Raw genomic sequence first — 8,467 nt, 5'->3', positions numbered from 1 at the left:
ACAATACTCTGAGTGCTGCTAACGATCCCAACCCATAGATGCAGGCTTCACACTCGGCCATATTGTTGGTGAGAGGAAACGACAACTTCTTTTCCATATGGATCATTTCCCCTTTTGGTGAGATAAGTAACGCTCCTACCCCGGCTCCATTCGAGTTAACCGTTCCATCAAAGAACATTTTCCACGGTATAACTTCTATCGCATTCAGATGTTCGTCGGGGAAGTCATAGTTTATCTCCTCTTCTTCCGCACTTAGGGGCTGATTGGCCAGAAATTCTACTACGGCTCTCCCCTTGATAACCTTCTTCGTTACATATTCGATGTCAAATTCTGATAAAAGCAACAACCATCGGGCCAGCTTTCCAGTTAAGGATGGGATTCGGTACAAATATTTCACGAGATCCATCCGGGAAATAATGATCACTTTGTAAGACTGAAAGTAGTGTCACAACTTCCTCGTTAGCCATACTACTGCCACGCACGTCTTTTCGATTATATTATACTTAAGCTCGTATTCCAGGAACTTTTTACTCCGATAATACACCGCATGCTCCACACCGGTGTCCCCTTATTGGGCCAACATTGCTCCAATGGATCGCTCCTCGATCGCTGCATATAGGAGAAGTGGCTTTCCAAGTTTAGGCGGTCTCAAAACAGGTGGATTAGTCAAATAGGTCCGGATGCTCTCCAAAGCTCACCGGCATTTGTCGTTCCAAACCGTCGGTTGATCTTTCTGCAGCAGCTTAAAGATTGGCTCGCAGATTGTGGTGAGTCGTGCTATGAACCGACTGATATACTGAACCTGCCCTAGGAACCCTCTTACTTCTTTCTCATTCTTTGGTGCCGGCATTTCCTGTATGGCCCCCACTTTATCGGGATCCACTTCTATCCCCTTGTTACTGATCACATAGCCTAGGATTTTCCCCGATGAAACGCCAAAGAAGCACTTCTTCGGGTTCAACCTTAGCTTGAATTCCTCAATTCGGGCCAAAAATTTCTCATGTGCCACGAAATGCCCTTCTCTTGTATTTGACTTGACCATCATATCATCCATATAGACCTCCACCTCTTTATGTATCATATCGTGGAACAGTGCCGTAGCCATTCGCTGATAAGTTGCCCCAACGTTTTTCAAACCAAACGGCATAACTCCATAGCAGTACGTCCCCCCACTCAGCAGTGAGCGAGGTCTTTGCTTTGTGCTTCTCGGCTATCTGAACCTGCATGTAGCCCATAAAACCATCCACGTTCGTGTGCAAGATGCTTGATGCTGCACTGTCAATCAACACGTCGATGTGAGGCAACGCAAATTCATCTTTAGGGCAAGCCTCGTTGAGATCTCTGTAATTGACGCATATTCTCACTCTTCCGTCTTTCTTTGCGATTGGCACTACATTTGCCATCCACGGAGGATAGTCGATTACTTCGATAAAACCTTCCTCCAACTGTTTCTTCACCTCCTTTCTGATCTTATCTGCTCGCTCCGGCCTCATGCATCGGAGCTTTTGCTTTACAGGCTTAGCATCGGGGTATGTTGGAATACGGTGAGCTATGATGGATTTATCGATTCCGGGCATGTCCTCATACGTCCAAGCAAACACTATTTCATATTTTTTAATTATTCTCTCAAATTCTTTCCTCTCTTCAATAGTTAATTCTTGAGCAATTTGTATAAGTTTAGGATTTTCATCCATGCCAAGATTGAAAGTTGACACTTCTATTGCATTGATTTCAAATGTAGGCATGTTATATGAATGAGAATGCATGGAATGATCAGAATCAACATCAAGCAAGTAAGCAAAATCAGAATTCATTTCATTGATAGTATTGGCGAGTACATCGTCAGATTCAAACAAAGCGGTAATATAGTTGTCATCATCGGGGTTCTCGGGGTTCTCATGGGCCTTAGAGGTGCTTGGTTCATCCACCGCTCCCACAGTTGCCTCTTCAGTGATAACTTTCTCCTCAGCATTTAGGTCAAGCATCACGATCTCCTCTATAAAGCAGCTTGCCTTTCTTTACCCCAGTCGGTGACATCGTTGAAGATCTCAAAGCCTGGCATAATCTTTCCCTCGGTGACTTGGTCCGACCTTATCATAACAGCAATTTTCGGCTCTTCATCAGACTCATCCCAGATTTTGACTAGAGCTCTCTGATTGATACCTTCCTCGTCCAAGGAACTTCCCCAAATATCTACGACCATCAGATCCATCACGTGAAGGACGTTCGGATTTACGTAGGAAGGGTCCGACGATCCATACCGAGCCCAACCTATCAGTTCGTCATAATCCTTCCAGAACACCCTGCTTAACCTCCTTGCCACAAGTGGAATAGCACCCTTTCGGATGCACATGAGTTGCTCCTGATCGCTCAAGGTGACCTGACACGAGGCATACTCGAACCTCCATCTTCTTGCGTAATCTACGAATGCTTCCTCGGGAAACTGCTTGATCCTTTCTAAATCCTCCGACGACCCTGTCCATAGAATGTATGTCTCATATCTCCGCACAAAGGCCTCCATGAGGGATCTCCAGTCCCCTTTTGTCTTTGCCGAGAGCATTCGGTGCCACATCAAAGCTTCTCCTATGAGTGTCTTTGGAAAATAATGAATCAACTCACTTCGATAGAGCCCCGCGTCATACATGTAGGCACGGAAACGGTTTATGTGATCGATGGGGTTCTCATCTCCCTTGTACTTAGCCATGGTTACCATCGCCTCCGGTGTCTCCTTATCGGGTGACTCAGGCATTTCTTCCGGATGTCCCCATGCGGTGTATTTCTTGATGAATCTCTTAGTCATTTCAGCCCAATTCCCCTTAACGTTCATCGGAAGAGACATATACCACACCAGTGATTCTCCTGCCAATGAGTTGCAAAACAAACTCGTGATTTCATCCTCTTTGAAGCCCAGAGGATCCATAGCGGACAGGTAAAAATGCAAGTGCTCCATGGGGTCATTGCCTTCATTATACTTGCTGACAGTTGGCAACGGGCGTTTGATAGGCCCAATTTGCATCGCGCTATATTTCACCACCTATGCTTTGGCTTTTCTATACTTCATCAAAAACAAGCTTGACATCAGTGACCAATCATGCTTAGTCGATTCAGGTAGCAACTGAAACCACCTCAAAGGTTCGCCCACTAGCGATAGATAGAACCACGGAGCAACATCTTACAACTCATATGGCTCTCTAAACATAGCGCACACATACCCGGACAAATGGGCTTCGGGATCTCCTGCCCCACTGAATAAACTTAACACAGGCCTGACCCTTTGAGATGACACTTCTTCGGATTCTCCTTCATCATTTATCACTTCCTCTGTTAGTCCTTCTCCTAAGATGGATACATGCAATCCACTTCCCACATTTATCTTTTCATCGGAGTCCAACAGCTCCTCTTCATCCTCCCCGAAGGATCCTACTATCAAGTTTCCTTCTAGCCCAGGTCCAATCATGCTTACCCTATAGTTAGGCAAGGGATTAAGCCTAGTGGAAGGGTTCGCTGACGATGGATCAGCTATCTTCTTCTCCTCAATCAAATCCTGAATCTCATGCTTTAGCCTCTCACAATTTTCAATGGTGTGCCCGTAGTTACTATGGAACTCGCAATACCCATTGGTTATCATCTGTGGTGTGGGTCATGTCTTGTTCTTGGGAGTAAGAGCTTTCAGTAACTCCTTTTTCTGCAATCGTTCGAAAACTTTTGCATAAATCTGATCAAACTGGGTGAACTGCCTTTTCTTGATAGCATTGATTCAAACACCTTTATTGCAGTAGGTTCTATATTAGTACTTGGCCCTCCGGCACTATACCCCGACTTCGTCCATTTAGTATAAGCTCTTTTCGGCTCTCCATCCCCCTCAACTGTCAAAGCGTAGCTATACATCTGATTAAAATCGGTGAAAGGCATACACCGCAGCTCATTCCTAACATATGGCAAAGTATTGCCAATTACCACCCGGATCTGATCCTACTTCGACGGCTTCTGTTTCATAACTGCCGCCTTAGCTCTCCACCTACTCACAAAGTCGGACAAGGACTCCCCAACCTGCTGCTTGGTGCTCTCTAGCTCCCTCAAAGTAACCTCAAACATAGCGTTGAAGCTATATTGGATGATGAATCCCTTCGCCAGTTCTTTCCAATCTCTCTTTGTTCCCAACGGCAATGCCTGAAACCATACGAGGGCAGCTCCTTCCAGATAAACATTGAACAACCTTAGGATCTGTTCCTCAGTCAGAATTGTGTGCTTCATTACCGCCACGTATTGGTTCACATGGGCGATTGGCCAATTCACCATTGCCTCTATCTTGGCTGGATCAGTAGATACTCCTTCATTGGAAATGATGTGCCCAAAATAAGACACCTGAAGTACCCCAAACTCACACTTTGAAGCCTGAACCATTAGTTGATGTTGAGTTAACAACTCAAACATGAGCTGTAAATGGTGAAGGTTGGAAGACATAGTAGGGCTATATATTAGGATGTCATCAAAGAAGACTAGAACAAATTTGTGAAGGTATGGCTTAAAAATGGAGTTCATGAGGGCTTGAAAGGTTGCTAGGGCATTTGTGAGCCCAAATGGCATTACCAAGAACTCGAAATGCATTGAATGAGTTCTAAAAGCCGTCTTCTCAATATCTTGAACCATCATCCTTATCTGATGATAACCAACCCTTAAATCAAGTTTAGTGAAGTAGGTGGCCCCCTTGAGTTCATCAATCAGTTCCTGAATTACTGGAATTGGAAACTTGTCCTTAATTATCACCTTGTTCAACTCCCTGTAGTCAATGCAAAACCTCCATTAGCCATCATTCTTCTTAACTAGGAGAACAGGAGAGGCAAAAAGACTAGTGCTTGGACGAATGATGCCATTTTTAAGCATTTCCTTAATAAGTTTCTCCATTTCATCCTTTTGGAGGTGAGAGTACCTGTAAGGTCTCACTTTGACTGGTTAGGTTCCTGATTTTAGGGGTATTGAATGGTCGTGGGAACGACATGGAGGTAAGTTGGTAGGTATTTGGAACAAATGGTTGTATTTGACAAGTAATGGTTGTAATGCAGGGTTGGTTTGGTCATTGAGGTTTGGTGGGTTGGATGTAGGTTTGTCATCAAGTTGGTTGAGGTTTGGTTGAGGTACATCGGTAAGAGACATTAGAAAAAGTCTAGCAGTGACACCTTTCCACCCTTTAGTCACCATCTTGTTGACTGATTTTAGTGTCATCAATCGCAAGGTTACCTCCTCAGTCATTCCTTTAAGAGCCATCTGCCTTTTATCTTTTTGTATGAGCAACTTCTTTTCTCCAAAGTCAAAAGTGACCGGTGAATGGCTTCTCATCCAGTCTACCCCCAATATCAAATCATACTCTCCCAATTCTAACACTCTGACAGTAAATCTAAACTTAGCACTCTGCATGGTCCATGTGCAATCACTGCATTTGTATGTCACAGTCAATTGTCACCCATCTGCAACTGAAACAGCTGCAGGGTGAATTTGTTCCAAGGGCAACTTTGCCTCCTTAGCCAACCTTTGATCCACAAAATTATGGGTACTGCCACTGTCGATCAAAATCATAATGGTCTTCTTATTTAAGACTCTTTTCAACTTAAGGGTTCCATCCTTCATTCCTCCTCCCAGGGCATTGAGAGAGAGCTCAATGTGCTCCACTTCCCCTTGCTCAGGTTCCTCCATCATGTCCTGGTCTCCCATTTCAGGTTCCTCAACCAATTCTTGTTCCCCATCTTCCATTTGTAAGGCATTAAGTTTCTTATGGGTGCATTTGTGGCCTGGAAAATATTTGTCCCCGAATTTCCAACATGCCCTAGGGGCCTTCTTAATGGGTACATGTGTTTTAATAGGTTTGGTTTCAAAGGACTTTGGTGTCTGGGTTGTGTTTGAGAAAGGCTTTATGTTGATAGTGGAGGATGTAGGGTTATATGGTGTATAGGAAGGTTTATTGGTGTTAGGTACATAAGTAGAATATGGTTTAGTAGGTGCAGGGGATCTAAAGGAGGGTTTAGGTTTCAGTAATTCTACCATGTCCTTGAGATGGATTTCAGCTAACTTAGCTTGGTTAATGGCAGCATATAAATCAGTGGGGTGTGATGCTCTAATAGTAGATCTTATTTCGGGTTTTAACCCAGTAGTGAATGAAGATAGATAAAATGATTCAGAGTTTTCAGGATGTACCTTCTCCATTTTGAGCTTAATAGTCTCAAATTGGTCATGATAATCTACCACAGATCCTGTTTGCCTTAACATAGAGAGCTGCTCCACGACATCCACAACCTCCGTCTCTTGGAACCTTTTTTCAACCTCTTCCACAAAGGCTTGCCAAGAAATTTGAGGGTGGTTTGGAATCCAATTCCTGGACCATTTTTCTGCAGTGCCGTGCAGATATAAGCCCACCAACTGGATCTTCCTTTCTTCTTCCACTTCAAAAAGTTAGAAGTATTTGTTGCACTTGCTCACCCATTGCTCAACATCTGTGCCATCAAAGGATGGTAAATCACATTTGTTGGTCCCGTGTAACGTGACAATATTAGTTCCAAGGGGGGTTAGGAACTAGTTAAAAAATTTGTCCGTTAAGGCTGACTTGTTTTCTTTCAAGACTTTAACTTAGTCTTTAAGCACAGCGGTACTGAGTAGTTTTAGACACAAGCTTAGTCAACTAGTGACTAAGACTGTTTCTAGTCTTGGGTCAGAAGATAACAGTTAAGTCTATTCCTGAACTCAACTTCTCAGTTCACTTAACTCAGCGTGTGTTCGTTTTAGTGTTTTACTAGGCAGTGTTTAAGCAAGCAAAATATAAAGGAGTTAAGGGTTAGAATGATATTACTCAGCAGACGTATCCTGGTTCGGCCTCTTCGCCTACGTCTAGTCCCCGGAATTCCTTCCGAGCTTTTCAGAATCCTCTACTGAGCTCTTTAAAGGTAGAGCATAAACCTTTTACAATAGCAATTGAGTATACAAGAGTACCTTCCTCTATTCCTCTACTCAATCCTATTTCTACCACTAAGTACTATGACCGAGTACTCAGCTTCTCCTTTCTATACTTCTAGAAATGATAAGTGTTTCTGTTCTAAACAACAATTGCTAAGAACACTTTAGATGAACTAAGATCACTCTAGACTTTTACACAAAGATTAGAATTGGTGTAAGATTTGCTTTGCTTTTCTAATACAGAACTTCGAGTAATAATTTGGTCAGCGTTTCAACTTGATGAAGATATGCATCGAATGAAGCTTTTGAAAGGTCTATTTATAGTGACACTTGAGGCACCAGTCATTCGAATTTCGAAATAACCGTTGGAGGGAAACGGCTTCCTGTCGCTTTCATTCAGTCTGTGCTCAGCGTCCTCGGCCAATCAACTTCTTGTATCTTCTGTCTTCGGCAGTGCTCAGATGCTTTTCGTCAGGCTGGTCAGAGTGTTTCTACATTTTTGGCAAAGTCTTCTAGACAGCTTCCTGCGTCTTCTGAACTTTACCTAAAGTAGAAATACTTTGTCTCCAAATTTGTTCAGGTCAGTCGCTGACTTGACTTCCTTATCGCACAACTCAGCAGCTTCGTCTTGAAGCTTTTAGTCGAAGGCTTCTCGATCATTCTCCTTGCTGGGCTTGCGTTTTGTTCAGCTTGAGCCATGTGGCTTTCATCCGTTGACTTGGGCTTGACTTTCTCTTGTGGGCCTTTGGGCTTTACAACTTAATGTCTTATGAATTAAAATACTCAACATTGAACAAACACATTAGTACAAATAAATCAAAACATTTAAATTTAATGTGTTAGAATATTTTTATCATAGAGATTTAATTCTACTTAAATAATTTTGTCGAATCAAAATCATGTGGAAATGTGTTTCAACAAACTCTCACATTTTGATGTTGGCAAAAATATTCAGTAAGGAACTCAGTGTTGAGCTCCCCCATGATAGTTGACCTTTTCTTAATTTCTGAAGATTCTCCCCCGTAAGGGTTGAACCACTGACTTAGTTTTACTTTAAACATTTTAAGGTTTAATTAAGTAGGTCTAAGGTCAGCTTCAGAAGAAGGTCAACACTTCGAACATTTTGTCTTTACTCAGTTTTGATACTTGGTTAAGCGAAAGATTAAGTTCAGTTATCAAAGTGGAAGTAAGCTGAGTAAGTTAGTTGGAGCTGAGTAGTTTTACTCAGTGGCCAAGTACTTGTACAATTTTTTATGTTCACAAGTTTTAGTTTACTTTGTTCAATGAGTTTTAAGTAATGTGAGAAAGGTCATGCATTAGACCAACACAGCAGATAAGCACGAAACAGTAAGTAAATAACTCAGTTGTTTTAAGAAGATACGATAATATATTAACTCAGTGAAGCAAGAAACAGAGCAGCAACAAACATTAAGATTACACAAGTTAAAAACATCTATTTCCTAATGTTGACTTGAACTTGGTTAGATTTGGGTTTGGTTTGCTGACTAGGCTTCGATGTGTCTTG

Source organism: Euphorbia lathyris, chromosome 1 (assembly GCF_963576675.1).
Source record: "Euphorbia lathyris chromosome 1, ddEupLath1.1, whole genome shotgun sequence".
Lineage (NCBI taxonomy): Eukaryota > Viridiplantae > Streptophyta > Magnoliopsida > Malpighiales > Euphorbiaceae > Euphorbia > Euphorbia lathyris.
This window is presented reverse-complemented; position numbering follows the sequence as displayed.